Consider the following 12,834-nt stretch of genomic DNA (forward strand, 5'->3'; position numbering starts at 1 on the left):
AAAACATCTGCGGCCTCATTATAAGTCCCTGGTGAAAAGTTGTTTGAATACGTAACATAATTTGTTAAATTTATGAAGCACCGTGTTATTGTAAGCATATTAATTCATAAAAAAAGTTTTTAGAAACGCCTTTGAAATGATATAGTACGATTGTCTCCAACAAGACTTATTTAAAGTATCTAGTTAATTATATAGAAATCACATTAAATTGTAAACAAATTTACTATAAAATGCGTAAATCTCAATAAATCACAAGCAAATAAAAGAGTAATATACCCCAATCCGGGATACGTTGTAATAGTGTAATCGTGTAAAGCTTCATAATGACGCAGCTTAACAACAGTTAACCCGTGGCTGCTATAACGCAAGTTGATCGTAGATTTAAATTTTAAGCTCGTAAATTAACCCTTCATCCTTTTGAAATAGCAAAGGGATTGGGACGTAATGGGCTATTTGCAAAGCGAAATGGGCCGGCCAGGCCGAGCGTATTAGACAATTTGGACATATTCCGTCTACGTTCTATTCATAAAGCCTGTGTAATCTACAAATTTTAAAGGTCGTGTTAGTAAAACTAACTTTTATGAAGTTGTTGGAGTTTCAATTGAGTTTGTACCACATGTTGCCTTGTTTCCCAACGAGCGCGTGCTGGGCGCTTAAAACTATTATGTTTTGTGTCCCTTTTAAAATAAGTTACACAATTTATAAGTGCGATAGAATTTTGGACAGCACGTTCTACAATAAGAACTTTTTGTTGGTTTATGATATGAAAACAGGTATTTTTGTAGTTTTTTTAACAATTTATTCAGCTTTATAAATATGCATCCTATAATTATTAAAAAAAAAAACATTCATTATTTTAACATATACAGTTTTATCACAGAATAAAAAGTTGTTTTTAATTAAATATAATTCCTTCAACCACGAAACGGGGAGGTTTTAATTTTTAAGCTATAATTTTACATTTTAATTTTTTACTGTTATTATTTTCCTTTTTTTGCGTCTGAGGCGCAAATGAACTATTATTGTCTCTAGGCCTAGCAGAACGACCAGTGCTGAGAAACACGTCTGCTCCACAGCATAATGCTGAGCCAGGGCCAATTACAACCACAACACGCACATATTACACATTTAAAATGTACCTTATTCCTTATTTTTATTTTTCTTGCTTTTTTTATTTTTGTTATTCCAATTTTGTGTGTGTTTCGTTAGTAATAAATGTTATGTTTATGTCTATATTATGTCTATAATACAACACTAAAAACAGTTTTTCCTTCATTGTAACATTAAAGCAATACAAATATTATTTGCCATGTACAAACAATCATTCGACAGTATCTACTATATTTAACTCCTTGAGAAGGCTCCTTGCTTTGTAATATATTCTAATTAACATACACTTAATAACACTGTCAAGAGAGTAGCAACCCTTGTCAGATTAAATTAAATAATGTAAATATATATTTATAAAAGAGTAGAATCGAATTTATGCGCTAAAAATTATATTATTTACATAATCACCTATTTGCAAAATTTATTGGAAATATTTTTGGGAGATGCGACGGTTAATAGGATTTTCTTTGGCAACGAATGCCAGAAATATAAAAAGAAAAAAAATGTGTGCGTGTACTAGGTGTACACACGTAAGAAGTGAAACTTCTTTATGACCTTATTTTTCGAAAAATTATCTACTATATGCAACTTAACGAAATTGGTTAAATAAAGTTTAACAAAAGGCTTTTATTATCATAGACATGAATACAAATACAATTATTTCATTTTACCTTATTACTGCTAAGATTATTACAGAATTTCATTAATTGTAATAGAATTATTACTATCATTGTTATCGTTATTATATATTTTTGTTATTAATGGCTTCGAATCTAAGAAAACAAGAAAAAGATGGCGCGTAACCGAAAAACGTGACGATTTGCTACAAAATTTCTCCCATACGTCGATAAAAAATTCATTCTAACGCCGATAAAGAAGTGTGACTTCAAAAAGCAACATGGCGCGTAACCGAAAAACGTGACGATTTGCTACAAAATTTCTCCCAAACGTCGATAAAGAACTTTCATTCCAACGCCGATAAAGAAGTTTGACTTCAAAAAGCAACATGGCGCGTAACCGAAAAATGTGACGCGTAACGAAAAAATGTTACACTAAATTTCTTTCCAACCCCGATAAAGAAGTTTCACTTCAATAAAAAAACAATACAAAAACATACATAAATATACTTGAAATGCATCAATCTCTCCTTTGAGAGAGATGGGAAATAGTTAAGTAGGATATTTCTAAGGGACGCGATGAAGAGGGAGCTAATTGAGTGGAATCGGGGAGCGTGTTCTAAAGGTTAACAGACTTTATAAGACTTGCCGAAAAGATGGATTGTTGCATCTATCAGGGTAGCGTTATGTTTTATATAAATTTATTATATAAAGTACTAGCCGTTTCGCGCCCGCTTTGCTGGACGAATTAAAATAAATTTTATGTTTCATTATTTTATTTTTTTTCATATTTTTATTATTCTTCTTTTTAACTTCCCGCTAAGAAAATTGAAATATTTCGAAAATCGAGTTTTTAACAGATGTTGACGTTTTGCGGTTCTAGGAAGCCTCTTTTGTTTTTATTAGCGGGAAAAATTTTCATAAAAGTAAAACAGAAATAAAAAAATGAAGGAACGTTGGAATTAGCCATAAACCATCTAGGAAAAATTTCGCATCGAATGGTGGTAGTTTCATGTCGATACGATCAGTGGTTTAAGCGTGAAAGAGCCTCAAACGAACACCATTTTCTTTTTATATATATAGATAACGCTCCTCATTAGTGCATGTTAATTCAAAGATTATACTTTAAGTATAAATTATTCATTGCATGTTCTATATGAAAAGAGCAAACAATAAATACTGATAATATTACAAAAAATCGGCTGCTAACTGCGCCTTTTACATTAGACATTACTTAGTAACTGGTAAATATCGGTAGCTTAAAAGCTCATTAAATAGCAAAGCTGCAATGCTTAGGACATGTTGGCTTGAATTGTTTTCTACAATGTTACGTAACGTTTTTATTTTGAACTTCGCTTTAATATGATTTTTTACTAAGCCAACTTTTTTAGTACATACATACCAACATATAGAAAATTGCTACCTCATAGAGACTGTAAATAAATATTTCAATTTCTTTTATATATTTTTCCAAGTTGTCTCTGTACAAAAACCTTACTTAGAAGTTCAAGGAATAGATTTTAAAAAATATTACTCAACTCAACATATTTTGCGATTAATTTTCTATTAAGTAAGTATAGTAATATTTCTATTCAAAAAACATAATTATTAGTAAAATATTAAATTAGTTCATTTAAAACCTAACTAAAATGCTATTTTTGAACGTATAGCTCGTTAAAATAAAATTATTAAATGTAATTAAGATAATGTCATTAGCGTATCCTATGTTACAGCAGGAAATTGGTTTTCTGAGATAATTTTAATGAACTCTCAGCTGTGTTCTTTTCCGATAAATTATTTTGGTTCCAAGTTAATTGAGTAAATAATTCAAACTTAATTAAGGATTGGAGCGTAATTTATACCTTGTAATGGAGGTCGCATTTCTACAGTTCAGCTATCGATTGTGTATTATTTATTGTGATTGCGAGTATTGGTATAGTATAGTGCTAATATCGTATTTATTGTAAGAAACTCGATTTTCATATTAATTTAAATGTAAATAAGGAGTACGAAAATTGTTTAGATCGTTATTATTATATTTAAAGAAACTATAAATTATGGATCTTGTAAGCTGAATACAAATTATGTAAATAAAATAAAATCAAAATCATTAATCCATATAAGTAACACAATGAACTCTATGAACGTCAAAGAAGTTATACATATTAAATACTTCTAATTTTACATTTACTGCCAGTTCTCAAATCAAGGGCGTAGAAGGGAACAGAACAACTGGCAATAAATTCTCCGCTACTCATTTTGAAAAAGAATGACGCGCGGAAAGTTTGATATACTACGTTTATTATGTTTATTAGCTATTTTGCAACAAGACAACCTTGTTAACATATGCTTCAATCAGGCAAATACTTGTAAGCTAAAGGTATTCTAGGATAATGAGCAGTAATTAACCTTACGTAGAACAACTTTGGCCACTTATTAAACCAATGCCAAAGTTGGGAGTAATATGTTCTATTATAAATCTACTTTGCTGAAAGTATACGCGCGTCAGTTCTAAGCAAGTACCTAACAGGGTATGCATAAATGAGTTTCAAAAAATTGTTCTCTATGAGTAACTTTTATGACATACAAGCTTCATATTTAGTAGTAAATCTTAAGGTAATTCTTGAGCCATGGGGTATGTAACAATATGTACCTTATGGCGTAGCCTTTACGTAGACACTAAATACGTATTCTTGATTTTTTGTTTCTTCTTTTAATTTATATTTGTATAGACAAACAGAAATGTAGCAAAGTCAACTTTTAAAGTACCCTGTACCTAATACTACCCGGACGTCAATAACAGGTACACATGTACCAAATGCTGTCATATCTGAATTTAGAGTTTTTAGTTGTTAATTTTAACTCTAAATATAAACATTATATCATTATAACATTATTATTGTAATATCAGTCGATAATACGGTGGACAGAAAGTTTTTAATAAATTTAAGTTCCATCAATTTTTCATTTCTATGTAGTTTGATTATACGTTTTCATAATTCATCAAACGGTTTCATGTGTAGAAAAATGTATTTGACGTATAGTAAATTGTAACATTGCACACAACTGTTGGAGACAACGTCACTCGCATGATTTAGTTCCAAGTGAGCATGAGATCTGACTTAATTGAAAGCTACATAACTACAAGATGCATTTGATTTGACGTCTTTATTAATCAGTAGTTACGGATTCGCATAATGAAGATAAAAGCTCATTCATTTATTGGGTGAATAGAAACTTAGCTTGTATCTTAACAACGAATTATTTACGGTTATCCTAACAATTTTTTTTTTCTATTAATTTTTCATTAATTCTTTTTCTTATAGTGAGGCAAACGAGGCCCTTTTCATTATTTGGATATACGATTATATTTAAAATGATATCTGTCTCAATTAGTTTATTCTGAGCATGTGTGAAGATTGTTATATGGATAAGAATGTGATATAAAGCCTGTTACTTCAAATATCAAGCGTAATTCTACTTCATGAGTTGTGCTTACTCGATAAAAGGTTCACCTCGCGAACGATACTATTTTAAACCTCGACTGACGTATTGCTCAGAATTCTATTTCGGTTACTCTTGATACAAAAACACGTTTAAAAATATTGGTTTAATCTTTTCGCTTCTTCTTTTTATATAAATTGTTAGTCTCATTAACAGAATCATACAAAAATATCGACGCACAATAAACTTGCATAAGTCTAAAACCAGACTGGTCCCATTTTATGTTTTAATCTTTCGAAGCATTTTTAAAGGTAAATTGCGGTGTTGTGCAGATGTGAAGTTTTGGCGTCGGTCCCGACTGGGCGATATATCACAGGACATTGACAAACAGGACTGCTGCAATCGCGGATGTCGCTGTCTGCACTTCCGTGCCGCTATGAGTAATGCCCACGTTTGTATTGTTAACATAATTGTTGTTTGCATCTTCAGTGCACTTTTACTTACAACCAATAATAGATAAAATATTGCTTAAAAATAAGTTATATACTAGTGACTTTGTTAGTAATGTGCGTTGAGTTAAAAATAATGATCTAATTTGACCTGACCGCTCTCTAAGTCACGGCTATATTGCACATGGCATATCAAAGTCAAGTCAAAAATAATTTATTCATGTAGGTAACACAATGTACACTTATAAACGTCAAAAAAGAAATAAACATTAAATGCTTCTAATTTTACATTCACTGGCAGTTCTCAAATGAAGGGCGTAGAACGGAAGAGAAGAACTGGAATTAAACTCTCCGCCACTCTTTTAATCGCCAAGTTTTTTGTTTAACACAACGTTTGTAAGGAGCTGCAACCATTACACCATGTTCCACATGACTTATTATTATTTTTACCTTTATACAGAACTGGACAGACCACCACCTGATGTTAAGTGATATGTGGCCTATTAGAGGGCTCGCCTGTCCAGGAGATGCCTGATGCTGATTCCTGTCTAGGGAAGATGGAAGAGAGGAAGGGCCAAGTCGTGTATTAGGGATGTCAACAACGAAGGTGTGAAACTTTAGCGTGCTTTTAGATGAGTTGTTTGAAAGAGGATAACTGAATCAGGTTGTGAAGTTCCATGGAGCATTCTCCGGAGTGCAATCTTTAGAAGACAGAAAGGCAGGCAACATAACGGCGATGGTCAAGATTTAAGAGTTGATATGCAACGAGCAGTCTTTGACAGTTCATTTTCCGATTTTAACAAAGTTGTGTTTCAAGTTAAAATGTCAACATGATACACAAGTAAACACAAATATTAAAGTCCCTAAAATTCGTAGAAATCAAAGGGACGTTTTACATGCTAAATCAAGATAATAATATTATCGCAAACGTCTCAATCTGTCTCTGACGATCGCTGTGCCCGATGCGGATACGAGGAATATCAGTAATGAAATGTCAAGCAAACGGTGCATTTCTGCACAATTGCTACAATCATGAAACAATTTCGTTTTAAAGCTACTAAATCCAACAATGAGGCAGTCCTTTACGCTTTTATTTCTTTAATAAGTCAAATCCTCTTTTGTTTCTAATTAAATGAAACTTTATCAAAAATGAATCAGTATCACATACAGTAGATTGGAAAACGGAACGGATACGGACGGATGTATAAAGAAAAGCTGTGTAAAAAGGCTTAGTATAAAGTTAACGATTATCTAGTTGATAAAAGGGCCTGGGACTGGTGCTAGACAGGCTACTTCTAATTAATTTGCGATATTTGTTTTAAAATAAGTGTTGTTTGATGATTTGCCGAGTAGGGATGTCTACCGATTCAAATTAAATGACGTGGAATAAGTGATACCTGTATTTTATATTCCATAATAAACATATTTTATTTTTTTATTTTATACATCATACGATAAGTTGTTGTAATTTTAATAATATTATTATAATATATTTTATTGTAAATCATATTTTATAATATATTATATAATATATACTACAATCTGCAAGAGCAGTCCTAGTTAAATAGTCTTACAGTATTATTACATTGAATTAAGTGTTTTGTACACCTCATGTAAGGTTAATCGTTGAACAATTTTAAAGTGACTCGAGAGTGACAAACAAAAAACATATCACTGGCGCATATAAAGGAAATATCTATCATTATACTTCCCAGAAACAATACTCGAAAATATCGCTTAACTTTCAATAATATTCAAACAACTTAAAATTTAAGGACATTTAATGTCCTCGCGAAATTGAAATCGATAAATTTGACTTTCGTGATTGCTCCCATAATCCCCTGTAACCACCAATCGGATGATTTGAAAATTCTATTCACCACGAATAAAGGGAAAACTTAATTTTCACGGTCTTCATTGATCACGCCAAAAATAGCCTATAAAGGGTATAAAGAAAAATTCGCAGCAAAATATTCTTTAACATTTTTTTGTAAAAAGGTGTTCAGCCGTCCTATTCAATGATCGAAGTTTGCTCGTATTTCTCCTCCGTAATTCAAGTTTGATAATGAGAGGCTCTTGTAACCTAAGCCTTAAGAAAATTAATTCTTAAACAATTTACAACACAGTAAAACAGTGGAAATTCTTTTGAAATCTGGTTCCCTTTATTAGGGCGTATCAACGTGTGCTTCTCTAATTATATTTAATTACGGTAAATTGAATCAAGTCTTTGTAATCGTACACCATGAATTTTAATTATATAATAATACTATTTGCTGTAATAATATAATAGGATTTCTACTATATATAGATTGTTGTGTGTATATGTGTGTAATGGTGAATGTGGTAAATCACAGAACAGATTTTTATTGCTTTTACTTATGTAACTTTAATGACTGATATGTAATGTAGAGGGAGAACAAGGCGTCCTGGTAGTTTTGCGAAGTGATGGTGTAGACTTGCTCTTTCGCGAATTTCGTAAACGTTTTTGACATTCGTAGGCATGCTCTAAGACGCATGTAAACTGAATAAATATATTTTGATTGATTGGTCTCTGGGCCACTACAACTTATCTAAGACTTGCCATGTACAGAAGAGATATAGCGTAGACAGACGTGTATTGTCTTTTTTTTACACCCTATACGACCACACTAGCAAGAAACGTTCAAACCACGCGAACTTCCAAAGTGAGGGCTGCCTTCAACAACTTTAAAGAAATTTAAATAGTGTATGTTACATTTCTACACTCAGGAATCGAACTAGAGACGTCAAGATCTGCAGTAATATAATAAATACTAAGCCACTAGGTGAGGCAATTTATATTAGGGCGTATGCTTCAATTATATCTACTTAATTAGAGTAATTTGAAACATGTCTCTGTTATATACGATTTCTATATATTATGTTTATTTAATTATACAGTGGGGATCTAGTTATACGCTTATATAAGGATACAGAAATAGCCTATGTATAACGTAGAATTTACTATTTTTATAACGATACCTTTGCAACGTTCATCATATTATTAAGTACTCGTAGATTCCAAAATCTTTGAAGTCCGATCCGAAGTCATAGTTAGCGCTAAATCTGATTATTTCCCTTACCATAATTTAATTTTCAAATTTGGTCTAAGATCCCGCTATACAACGACCTTCACCGAGATGCTTATTTAATGAAACTTATTTTATATATAATTTAATATGTCAATAAATATAATCCATATGGGTTGCCTAGCAAATTTCAGTCCAGAGTATTTTTAATTAATATTTAAAAATTTCGTAAATTCGTCTTCGTAGTTTGATAGTCCACCTATTATTTATATACCCTATAATCACGGTACTACTAATAGAAGCGGAAATGAAGAAAAAATGTTGCAAAAACAGGAAAAAAAGAAATGTCCTTTGAGTGCCTACGGTCCAAGCGCTGCGTTGACGGCGAAACTGAATCAAAAAATAATGTATGATGAAATTGTTTCTCTTTAAAACTTCAAAAAAAGTTTGCGACAGAATTGTCGACCTTCTATTCACCTTTGACTATAACTTTTTAACATCATTGTGTATTGTTCTTAAATAGTTCCTTATGAGAACCTTATTTTTTATACATTCTTCACAATCGTAAAAAATACAATAATGGTGAAGTAAATGCGGATGAAATCGTGTGGTGTCCACCCAGTCAGTAAAAAAAACATAATTTAAAAATGGAATACAACAAGTCAACACGAAATTTAAATTCGAGGAATCCTTTAGTGAACCTGTACACAGTAAAAATCCGTTCACATTTAAAATAGGAACGCAAAAACCTTCTTAAACGGCCGCGTAAATTAAAACCTGTATGTGTTATATTCATTAGCCTGACAAAAGCTACCTTTTTGTTGGCTAAGATGACCTCCTATGCAGATCGAGCTTGAACCCATTGTACTGATTTTTATTTAGCACAAAAGAACCCGCCATTTTGTTAGGGTATCCCATTACGCGCACCGGAAGTGAGAGCACAAAAGGGAGAAGGAATGGTTTGGGCTCAACTCTTATTTATTCAGGAACTCGTAGGCGAAAGTATACGTAATTCATGCGTCCTTATTAAAGTACAACCTAGTCGAAAAAATAAATGCTGTTTTGTAGTGGATTGATATTGTACTTACAGTGCTTAAATAGTACTTTCAAGTCTGGAGATAAAACAGCTATAGGTTAATTATACAATATACATAAAGGCAATTTACATACCTATAGACCGTGAATCGAGAGAGCAGGCATTAACAACTGACCGGATATAGATAATTAATTGGAGTTATAATTGTAGGTAAAAGTACGACAAGTTATCATCAAATGGGTAATTTAAAAAGAACATTACATAGAGAGGTATTTTTAATGCTTTATTTAAGAATTCTTATTTTTGCGTATTTATAAAAATCAAAAGCCAGTTTTCTTCTTTCATGGAAGTAAATATTGGTACATGAGCTGACTGAATTAGTTGTTTTTGGATTTATAATAATTAGATTTAAAATAATGATAAAGAAGTATCACAGACTCGTCAAGTGCAAATTACTTGCCTTGAAATGCACTTGACACTATGATTTTAAGATAGCTATTGAATACAAAAAAAATGAATCTAATTGCACCGTTTTAAGTAAATTGTTTATTATTACTATTCATCTGTCTCTGTTCAACATAGCGTAAACCCAATTTGAGAGAAAGAGACGAAAGATTTACTTGCCTTAAAACCGATTTATTTTTTATAAATAAGGGGGTAACTCGTAACTATTATGTTTCGGAATAATATATTTATGCATAATAGCGATATCTGATATTATGTGTATAGAACCGAGAAATACTATGATTTTGAATTATAATTATTATTTATTTCAGATTTAATCCATGTTTTGTCAATTGGGTACGTACCAATCCAGCAACCAATTAACAAAAGTCCTTATGGTAGGGTAAGGATAGCGGACCAACCCCTTAGAATCTGACTAACAATAAAAATATTAATAAAGCCGTATGATTATAAATAAGATTTTTCATTGTCCGTTGAGTGAACTGCCAAAAGTTCTATTATTTGTTAGTGCCTATTGTAGTTAGTTAATTTCTTGTATTTTTTATTATGTAATTTTATTTTTCCTAATAAATTTCGTATGGTTGTTTTTTTTTGTTTCGTCTGTAAATTTTATTCACTTATTGTTCACTTTTGTCAATTTAGGGTCACCTGTTAGGGCAATAGTGTTTTTATAAATAAATAAATAAATAAAAAGATTGTAAACATAATATCACTGAACCAAATTTAATAAATTTCCTAATAATCACGACGATTATAAACAAAAGATCAGCTTGTAACACACTTGAAAGGTTTTCACTGCAGTTCTACGATCTTTAATTGAACAAAGTTACGGAGATGTACACAGAGCTTAAACTTCTCTTATGTTTATTGTTAAATTTAGTAGCTGTGAATGTGTGTGAGTATTAAGGGAGATATCATTTTTATCGGGTTATAGCATGACATTCCTATGAAACAAATTTATGAATCGTTTTAAGTTATTTTTATGAAACTGGGTGCAAACGGGTCACTTAAATTTTAGTTTTGGCCATAGACACAGCAGTGGAGGCATTGCTATGAAACACATCTAACAATCGTTTCAAGTTTTTTTAAGGGACTGGGGGCAAACGGGTCACTTAAAGTTAAGTTTTTTACCATAGACACCTGCAGTAAAGGCATTGCTATGAAACAAATCTAACAATCGTTTTAAGTTTTTCTTATGGGACTGGGGGCAAACGGGTCACTTAAAGTTTTTTTGACGTCTAGCCGACCAGAAAGAACAAGGTCGTCGACGATTATGCGAAGTTTGCATCTATCTCTTTTCATCACAATTTGGCAGAAAGAGACTAAAGAGTACATTATCAAGAGTGCAATTGGACTGAAATCGTTTTTTTGAATAAGAGGTTTCGACTTAAGCATACGTTTATTAATTTTAGGTTCATTTCACACAAGCACACAATTGTATATAAAATGTTAAGCCATCAAGTGGTTTTTAGGAGATTTTTCTTCTAAATTTAATCAATACCGTAATACATGCATTTAGATATACAATAAATTCAAAAGAGCAATAAAGACCTATGCAAAGCTCAGAATAATAATGAATATTAAAGTGTAGGTGTAGTGATATCAGATTGATAAGGTGGAGGCAAAAGCAGATCGCCAACCCGCTGTGATCAAGCCACGATTCTCATGGCTCTTTCCATAAGCTGGGCTGAGGCAAGCTACCAACTGAACAAAGTGGAGAAATATCACTAGCAGGGCAGCACACACCTTACACTAACGGCACATTCAGAAATAAAGAATACGACAGAGAAGATAGTGACATTATACTAAATATAATTAAGTTCTTGTGTAAACAATTTTTTAAGAATAAAGTAATTTTTTATGACTTATATACGAACATGTAGGTAGTTCCATTCCTCATTATTTTTCGTATTTTTTTCCTAAGTATATATATATATACGGAAACATCTACATTCCTTCATACAATCAAAAAGCAGTTTTATTGAATACAATATTCACAATGTTTAATTTGTCACAATTAATTAAAAATATGTCAAAGAAGGCAACCAGTCAATTGTGCCAAATGAAAGTAAAAATAACGAATATATCCAAATTTTTCTACTTCCTTGAGTCTCGTAAAACTCGGACAATCAGAGCCACAGGGCAAAAACTCACTCATTTCAAAGTTTTGTTCAATTGTCGGATAAATTCGCCTAAAACGATTATTAAAGCGATTGAGATGAAAGATGAGTTTAAACAAATTTTATAACTTTTATATAGACGTAAGATTACATCGTAAGCGGTTTTAAAGGGCAGTTATTAATGTCTCGAATTCGAAATCTGGACAACCACTTGCTCGTATTGTGAAGAAAAACATAAACAGGCTAGACTAACGAAAACCTGAGTTTCATCATCGAACGTCGAGGCAGAATACGAAATTCCACCCGTATCACCTCGACGTCCGCCGTTCCACAACTGAGCGTTTTTCAAGGCAGTTTTTGCCGCGCTCCACCACTATGTGGAACCAGCCGCCCACTGAAGTATTTCCGAACCAATTCGACTTAGGGTCCTTCAATAAAAGTGCGTACCAATTCTTAAAAGGCCGGCTACGCACTCGCGAGCCCTCTGCATTGTCCATGGGCGGCGGCGGTATCACTTAACATCAGGTGAGCCTCCTGCCCGTTTGC

The 12,834-nt window shown here is 32.1% G+C and overlaps 1 protein-coding gene across 1 annotated transcript in view; it reads left to right on the forward strand.

Annotated features, from left to right (window-relative positions):
- Nucleotides 1-5,494: 5,494 nt before the first annotated feature.
- The window catches only part of LOC125053182 (protein artichoke), a 54,911-nt gene continuing 47,571 nt past the window's right edge, over nucleotides 5,495-12,834 (forward strand). Inside the window, exon 1 of the mRNA XM_047654419.1 lies at nucleotides 5,495-5,611. The gene's annotated coding sequence lies outside the window, so the exon portion shown is untranslated. The remainder of the gene's footprint in view (nucleotides 5,612-12,834) is intronic.

The sequence above is a fragment of the Pieris napi genome, chromosome 10 (genome assembly GCF_905475465.1).
Source record: "Pieris napi chromosome 10, ilPieNapi1.2, whole genome shotgun sequence".
Taxonomy (NCBI): domain Eukaryota; kingdom Metazoa; phylum Arthropoda; class Insecta; order Lepidoptera; family Pieridae; genus Pieris; species Pieris napi.